The sequence below is a fragment of the Tiliqua scincoides genome, chromosome 7, assembly GCF_035046505.1.
Source record: "Tiliqua scincoides isolate rTilSci1 chromosome 7, rTilSci1.hap2, whole genome shotgun sequence".
Classification (NCBI taxonomy): domain Eukaryota; kingdom Metazoa; phylum Chordata; class Lepidosauria; order Squamata; family Scincidae; genus Tiliqua; species Tiliqua scincoides.
The window spans coordinates 56,686,390-56,694,881 of NC_089827.1; the positions used below are offsets into that span (position 1 = coordinate 56,686,390).

An 8,492-nucleotide genomic window follows, 5' to 3' on the forward strand; every position below is an offset into this window, starting at 1 on the left:
CCTTGCATTGCTGTGAGGCTGCAAATTCCTAGCCCAGGCTATTATTATTGGTAAATAAATAATATTTCTTTCTACAGCAGAGCTCCTTTTCAGTCTCATAAAGCTAGGTGGAGCTTGACAGAGTGTCCTTTTAAAAAGAGGGTCCCAGAGCTAAAACGTTTGGGAACCACTGCTCTAATGCTATTTATCTGCTTTTATTTCAGGAAATAGCATCAGATTATGGAATGCTCGGATCACCCCATTATGGAAGTGAAAAGAGATACTAAAACCATACTAACAGCAGTGGCTTCTTTTATTCCTCAGAGAAGCCCACAAAAACCTTTGAGTCGATCTCAACTTCTAACTTTGAAATACGTGTGGATTCCTCGTGCTCCTCCATCCCCTGCTATATTTTGCAAAGAGGTTCATTCTAATTAATACCCTTTCATCACAGAAGCATAAAACGATAGAAATAATTGGTTGGAGGGGATTGATCTCTATATTCAGACAGTAATCTAGAAAATACTATTTAAGTTTTACATGCCCAGCTTGCCAAATTGATACCATCAGTACCACCAACCTGGTAGCCCACCCACAAGGTCCCAACCAACCTTTTCAAAATCTGTGCCTTACAGCAAATAACTGCTATGGCTCTGCGCTATATGAGGGTGGAGTGCATACTGCACACCTGGAGGACTGAGAGCACAAAGCAGAAAAAAATCAAGAGGTTTCTTCTCTCTCAAACTGTGCTCGAGGGGGGTGGTGGGGAAACACCGTGACATTCCTCAGCATAGAGTAAGGTAAACGAGTTCCAGCAGAACCTAGCAAGAGATACAGGAGCCGATTTAACCTCAGGGCTGTTGCTTCTGTGGCTGGGAAGGTGTCTTTAACCCTTCTGACACCACACCCAGCAATGCATGGTCACCTTGGGAGTCCTGACAAAGCACTTCCAAGGATTTCTGCCCTCTTGGATATTAGCGGAAGCTTCACCTTGTGCCTTGAAGTCTTTCCTTTGTGAGCAGAGAAATGCCTTGTAGACCCTGCCTTTTAAGAGAGCTCTTCCGTTTGGAGTCACTCTGCACACACTAACCACCACCATCAAAGATACTCAGAGAGGAGTTCCAGGATCCACTTTTCACACAAAGGATAATGCAAGTTAAAGCGAAGGGGAGATATTTCTCCAGCAGCATGATGCACGCTGATAGGTCCAGGAAGTAATGCAATAGTCAGAGGCATTCTCTCTTGAACCTGCACATCAGCTGATGGGGAGAGACATACACATTTCTATGTCCGGTGCCAATGCATCCTGGCATGTCTCACACACTCTGATGCTTACCAGCTCTCGTTTGTCAATGGGATACTGGACCCAAAAGAACCACCTAATGCAGTGGTTCCCAAACTGTGAGCTGTAGCTCCCTGGGGAGCCGCAGAAACCAACCAGGGGAGCTGCAAAATCCTTGCAAAAAACCCGCCGCCCTATACAATGTATAGGATTGTAGCCCTAATGGGGAGCCGTGCAGGTCAAGGCAGCCACCAGTCAAAAAGGCTTGGGAACCTTTGACCTAATGGATACAGTATATGCAATTCCAAATCCACATCTACCTTGTCTAATTTCTCTCAGTGCTGCTTGGACATTATATTCTGCACTAAGTCTGCAGAATGTGCCTAATATATAGTGTTATCCAAAATAAGAGATGAATGCAGGGCCAGTCTATTCATGAGGCCAAATGGAGCAGTCGCACCCATCTCTGTCCACCTACTTGTCTCCACTGCAAGGGGAAGGAGCAGAGGCAGGCACATCATTGGGTAAGGGGAGGCAGCATTTGGCATGCCGACTCAGGAGTCAGGAGGTCTTGGGCTGGCCCTAAATGAATATAAAGCACAGTAAACACAGGTTCGTGAAGCATTTGGATTCAAAAATTTTATGCAATGCAACTACTTCCTCATAAGAACATAAGAACAGCCCCACTGGATCAGGCCATAGGCCCATCTAGTCCAGTTTCCTGTATCTCACAGCGGCCCACCAAATGCCCCAGGAAGCACACCAGATAACAAGAGACCTCATCCTGGTGCCCTCCCTTGCATCTGGCATTCTGACATAGCCCATTTCTAAAATTAGGAGGTTGCACATGCACATCATGGCTTGTAACCCATAATGGATTTTTCCTCCAGAATCTTGTCCAATTCCCTTTTAAAGGCGTCCAGGCCAGATGCCGTCACCACATCCTGCAGCAAGGAGTTCCACAGACTGACCACACACTGAGTAAAGAAATATTTTCTTTCGTCTGTCCTAACTCTCCCAACACTCAATTTTAGTGGATGTCCCCTGGTTCTGGTGTTGTGAGAGTGTAAAGAGCATCTCTCTATCCACTTTATCCTTCCCATGCATAATTTTGTATGTCTCAATCATGTCCCCCCCTCAGGCGTCTCTTTTCTAGGCTTTTTTCCTCCTGATCAAGAAACACTTTCCCCATCTCCCATACACACAAAACACCTTTGGAAAAGAACATAAGAAGAGCCCCACTGGATCAGGCCAAAGGCCCACCTAGTCCAGCTTCCTGCATCTCACAGTGGCCCACCAAATGCTTCAGGGAGCACATAAGTCAACAAGACACGAGCTGCATCCTGGTGTCCTCCCCTGCATCTGGCACTCTGAGGTAGTCTACCTCTAAAACCGGGAGCTTGCACATACCTATCATGACATGACTTTGTACCTATCAAAGTCTAACCGGTGAAAGACTTTTCCTCTAGAAATTTGTCCAATCCCCTCTTAAAGGCATTTAGGCAAGATGCCATCACTACTTCCTGTGGCAAGGAGTTCCACAGTAATTACATGCTGGGTAAAAAAGCTATAAGGTGCTTATGGATTAATACCAGCAAGCAAGTAAAGGCCTTAAGGGAGGATCTAGAAATGCAAAACCGACATTTCTTACTCTGCTGTTCCTCTGCATTATGACATCAGGAATTTTTCTGCTCTGCACCCATTAAAGAGTCATACTTGGTACTCATACAATGCCTGCCATTAGGGAATAAATAATGAGTGACAAGTGACAAAGAACAGTGAGAACAAACAAAAGTCACTCTGCAGAGTGCAGATCTGAGCAGACTACTCCTTTGGTATGCTGAATGGAAGCAAGGATTTCCAAGCAAGCAAGTCCCATCTTTGGCAAGGGGATAAATGTCATAAACCTCCTGTTGGGCTGGAATTTCTGCAACCTAATCCCAGATCCAAGCGACAATGCAGCATGTGTGTGAGCATGTGCATGTACGTGCCGGGGGACGAGTACTCCAATACTTGGAGTACTTGATAATCATCCGTCATTATGCCAAATGGCACATTTCCTTTCAAAGATTATGCAGGTTACATCATCCATCAAAGCAAGAAAATGTCTGCTGCTTGAAGAGGAAACACAAATGGCCACATGTATACAACCACCACACAGCCCACATCTCCAACTGCTTCCCTTTAAGGCCTGAGTAACAATAGGACAAGCAGGGAGGATTCACACCACTCACTCTCTTGTGGCCATAGAGTGACTGATCAAAATGAGGAAAAGGGAGAGCTCATGTCAGTTTGGTAGAAGTTTTAAGGAAAGGGACTTTCCCACATCCACCCCCTCATTCATATTTAATCCTTCCAGGATAACATCACACTCCCTCTAGGTAGGGAGAGGGCCACTAGGTTAGTGCTAACAATCTCTCACACATATTCATTTTCCTGAAAGGTTATCAGCTGCTAGTTGTACCATACAGATGAAAATTGCAGGAGTGATCTTAGGGTCTGCAAAGCCCAGTGAAAGGGACTGGAGGAAGACTTCCAGCAGAGCAAGCAGGTCTGGTAGAAGCCTGTTCCCAGAGCACCTTTCAAATGGCAGAGCCGGGAACGAAAGGTAAAAGCAGAGAGAGTGGGTGCTCAAGGCCTAACAGAACTAGTAGGCTTTTCATGGATGACAGAGAAGCAGAAAAACATGGCCAAACTGGGAAGGAGAGAGCTGTGGCTGGAGCTCTACAACCAGCGTGCTGCCTGTGTGCCCTGGGAAAACTTGGTGGCTGCCACCGTGGGTGGAAGGGTGGGTGAGCCTGTGAGAGACATACAGTTGGAAGTAGTATATTCCAGGGCATAGACAGAAGCTGGAATGATGCAGGGCTGCCTTATGGTCACCAGCTGTGCAAGACAGCTAGGGAACCCCCAATGGGAGCCATCAGGGGATCAGGGCCTGCAGCAGACAGTTGGTGCAGGGCAAGAGTATTCAACAGACTTCCTTAACCCATTTTTGCTCAGCCCACAGGTGTACACATTTGGTCCCTGTTGCTACTATGCAATGTTGGGGAGAAATGGCTTAGGGTCCAATCGTATCCAATTTTCCAGTGCCGGTGCAGCTGTGCCAATGGGGCATGCACTGCATCTTGTGGTGGGGCAGCAGTCACAGAGGCCTCCTTAAGGTAAGGGGACACTTATTCCCTTACCTTGGGGCTACATTGCGGCTGCACTGGTGCTGGAAAATTGGATAGGATTGGGCCCAAAGCTGCTATAAAGTAGAAACAGCAAAACTCCCCTAAGCAACACCAGTCTTCAGAAACTTCTTGCAGCCTGCAGGTTTGCATCTCATCTGATCCCATACTGGCTAGCTACTTCTTGACCTGACAGCCAGTCCTAGTTAGACATAGGGGTGGCCTCACCAATCCCTGATGTACGTTAGGCACAGACACAGTTGTGCATTAACAAACACAAGCTCAATCATCTGGAAGCAGCCCAAGGCAGCTCTTGACTTCTTCTGTCTCATCACATGGTTTAAGTGACTGTGGCAATCTCTGCTCTAAGGGGCCTATGTACAATTTGTATGTGAGCAGATGCCTTGGATCGACTAGATGATCTTGTGGGTCCCTTCCATTTCTATGATTCTATGAAGATGATGAAATGAAATAGGGTGCTCAGAAAGCAAACACCTCACCTCAATATACATAAACCATCAAGGCGGGTGTGTGCACTATTCTGTGTAAGCTTACAACATCATTGGTATTCTGCTAATTTCCTTCCTTTTTCCTACACCAGAGCACACCCCATTCTTTTGTCTGTCGATGTAGGCAACCGTTCTTGTTATGCCATGTTGCAGCAACAACTGTATGTTCCTCAGGGCAGGGACTTTGCCTTTACTTGTCTCCACTAACTGTCTTACATAGCTTTGGGCGCTGAAGAACAAATTGCACATGGTGCATGTGTGTAGGTGTTTATGAGTCTATTGTGTGCTGCGTAGCATTACTGGGCTGAATGGAGAGCGTCTGGCCAATCATAAAGATACAGTGGGGTATATCCCAGTATTAAAAGTGGCCAACATCAAGAGGGTTTAATTCATCCCATTACAGTCAAGACACAGTGGGGCAAATTCTCTCCTACAGTAACATTTTAGCCACATATTCCTCTTATAAATGGATTCCTAAATGTAAAACACGTACAGCTTTCCATCTGGAATACATGTAACAGGATCAGTTCCCACCTTACATTTCTAGGGGGACAGCCATCATTCATACATTTACACCATTTGTAACAGGCACAATCTGTGTGCTTTGTACTCAGGTATCTATAGCAAGTATAAAGTGTATCATAAGATGCAACAGCTGACAAGCTCCAGAATAGAGAAGCATGTAGTGTACCATGCAGGCTTCTGAACTACACAACCCTCTCTGTCAGGCAGAATGGAAACAGCTAACTTTCTGATAGATAGAAAGAAAAGTCATTTAGCACATATATCTTTAGAGCACTGGAAAAAAAAATCATTGCTGAGTCACAGCCCAATACTATTGTTCCCCATCCCCCAAGAAGAGTTGTATCAGTCAATCACTGCATGTAGACTCAAGTGTTGCAGAAACACTTCCTTGATGCTGCAGGTAGATAGTACAACCATTTAGTGCAAGTCTGGGAAAATTACGTATTGTACTTCAGGCCGCCCACCCATGAGGTTGCCTGAGACCAGTACCGAAGCCAGGTGAGTCAGAAGGGTAAGTACCGACAGTGCTGCTACATGCCATGTAGTCATCCCTTGGCCCCTTGGAGCCATACTGGGCAGTGAGAGCAATGTACAAGAGACGCTTCCATGTTGCTCCCACAGCCCAGTATCACGCTGCAAGGGGCCAATTACATGGCCCGTTGTGACACCATCAATACTCACCCTTGTGATCCCCCCTCTGGCTATGCTACTGCCTGAGACAGTTGCCTCAGTTTACAGATTGATGGTAGGAAACCACCCCCAGCCACCCCTCAGCTGCACTGCTCCTCCCTGAACTGGAAAGGCAAAGTGAGACACTCTGGCCCACCACTCTCCTTTCCTCCACTCTGACCCCCCTTTTCCTTTTCCCGTTCGGGGAGAGGGAGGAGCAGAGGCTGGCACCTCATCAGGTAAGAGGCAGGGCAGCATTTGGCTTGCTGCCTCAGGCATCACTGGTAGGTCTTGGGCCAGCCCTGTTGGTTGTTGGTTGGCAACCTTTAGTCTCGAAAGACTATGGTATAAGCCTACAGCACCTGGTATTCCAAGGTGGTCTCCCATCCAAGTACTAACCAGGCCTGACCCTGCTTAGCTTCCAAGATCAGATGAGATCAGGTACATGCAGGGTAACAGTTGCAGCCAGCCCTGACTGCATGTATATACCAGCCTTCCTTCTAGGGCTCAAAGCGACATCTGCAATAGCTTATTTTTATCACAGCTCCAAATTGTTTTAATACTGGTAATGCAACCTGATGAAAGGTAGGAATTCATTTGCTATTATAATTAAATCATAATTAAAAAAAACAAAACCTATGTGAGGCACATTCATGGAGAAGTCCAACACAGGTTACAAGCCACAATGGCTATGTGCAGCCTCCTGATTTGAGAAGTAGGCTACCTCAGAAGACCAGATGAAGGGAGTGGCACCAGGATGCAGGTCTCTTGTGGTCTTTTGTGCAGTGGCATCGCTAGAGGGAGTGCAAAACACAAAGTTTTGCAGGGAGACTCACCACAGCGTGCAAGTGGCCCCCCTCCCCTTCGGAGCCATTTGGGTGGGGGAACAAAATGAAGGCATTTGCCTCCCAGAATAGCTCCGATGGGCACACTGCGCCAAGGCTCCCTGAAAAACTTAGTGCTTTGCACCCCCTCTAGCTATGCCATTGCTTGTGTGCTCCCTGAGGAATCTGGTGGACCACTGTGTGGTACAGGAAGCTGGACCAAATGGTCCTGTGGCCTGATCCAGCGGGGCTCTTCTTATGTTCTTACAGTCACTGTCTCAGCTGCCACCTCCAGGGAGCCCCACAGCAAAGTATGACCTACCTGAGTCCTCCAACCAGCCCTCGCCGATGTGTGTAGTTGTAATGTGTTTTGTGCTCTCCCTGTTCCCCTATGGCCACAACTTCTCCCCTATTTCCAAAGTCAGGCCACATTTTTCCTGCTGCATTCCTACCTGGAAGCTCTCAGGCGGGTGGCAACAGGAGCGCTGGCCTGAAAAGCGCACTGAGGAGGGCAAGAGAAGCTTCGCCTCCCTACTGCTTGTTGCCAGCCAGGGCTTTCCAGCCAAAGGGAGCCAGTCTGGGGAGCCAAAAGGCGGTGCCCCTGGTAGTGCGTCTGGGCACCACCCTGTGAGGGAGTTGCAGCAGGCTGGCTCTCCTCGTTCCTGCAGCCAGTGCGTAGCCAGAGGGGGTGCAAAGCACTAAGAGCCCAGTCCTATGCCTGTCTACTCAGAAGTATAGTCAAAGGGGCTTACTCTCTGTAAGCGCGCACAGGATTGCAGCCTAAGTCTTGCAGAGAACCTCACTGCAGTGTGCAAGGGGTGCCTCTGTTCTGCACCCACCGCCTGCAATGGCTCCGAGGGGGCTCCTTGCAAGACTGAGTGCTTGGCACCCCTTCTGGCTATCCCACTGGCTGTGACCGCCTGGCAGGGAGCATTGCCTGAGGCGCCTCCTGCTGGCCCACCTTTCCTGGAGCACCCAGAACAAAAGGAGGCCGCTGCCTGCTGCTGCCCTGGCAGATTGGAGGGTGCACCAGGCAGTGGCTGGCTTGTGGAAGCCTGTGCTGCTGTGTGGCTCCCCCAGGCACAGGCGCTCTGGTACTGCTTCAGCTTCCTCACCTGCAGAGCCCGGGCACTGCCCTCCTGCTTCCCATTGGAAAAGGGCAGCTGGGAACCACACCCATCCCCGGGCCCTGCGCAGGCTTCTCGGTCAATAATGCTGTTGCAACATCAGGAAGCCTCCTCTGCCCAGCTGCAGCTCCTGTGCCTTTCCTCCTTCTAATGCCCATGCATGCCAGCTGGTGGCAAGGAAGGAGGAGCCCCCCCCCCCGCAAAGTGACCCCACTTGGCTGCAATCCTATGCACATTTTCCTGGGAGTAAATCTCATTGAACACAAGAGGGCTTACTTCCGAGGAGACATGCATAAGATTGCACTCTTAATCTCTATAGCCCCTCCCCCTTGTAGCGGTTCATTTCCAGACAACCTGCTGCACCTCTGGCCCCATGCTCTGCTGACCCTTCCAGAGATGCTCTTCTT

General features: G+C 48.6%; 1 pseudogene; it reads right to left on the bottom strand.

Annotated features, from left to right (window-relative positions):
- Nucleotides 1-6,484: 6,484 nt before the first annotated feature.
- Nucleotides 6,485-6,601, bottom strand: LOC136657777 (5S ribosomal RNA; annotated as a pseudogene).
- Between the last annotated feature and the right edge of the window lie 1,891 nt (nt 6,602-8,492).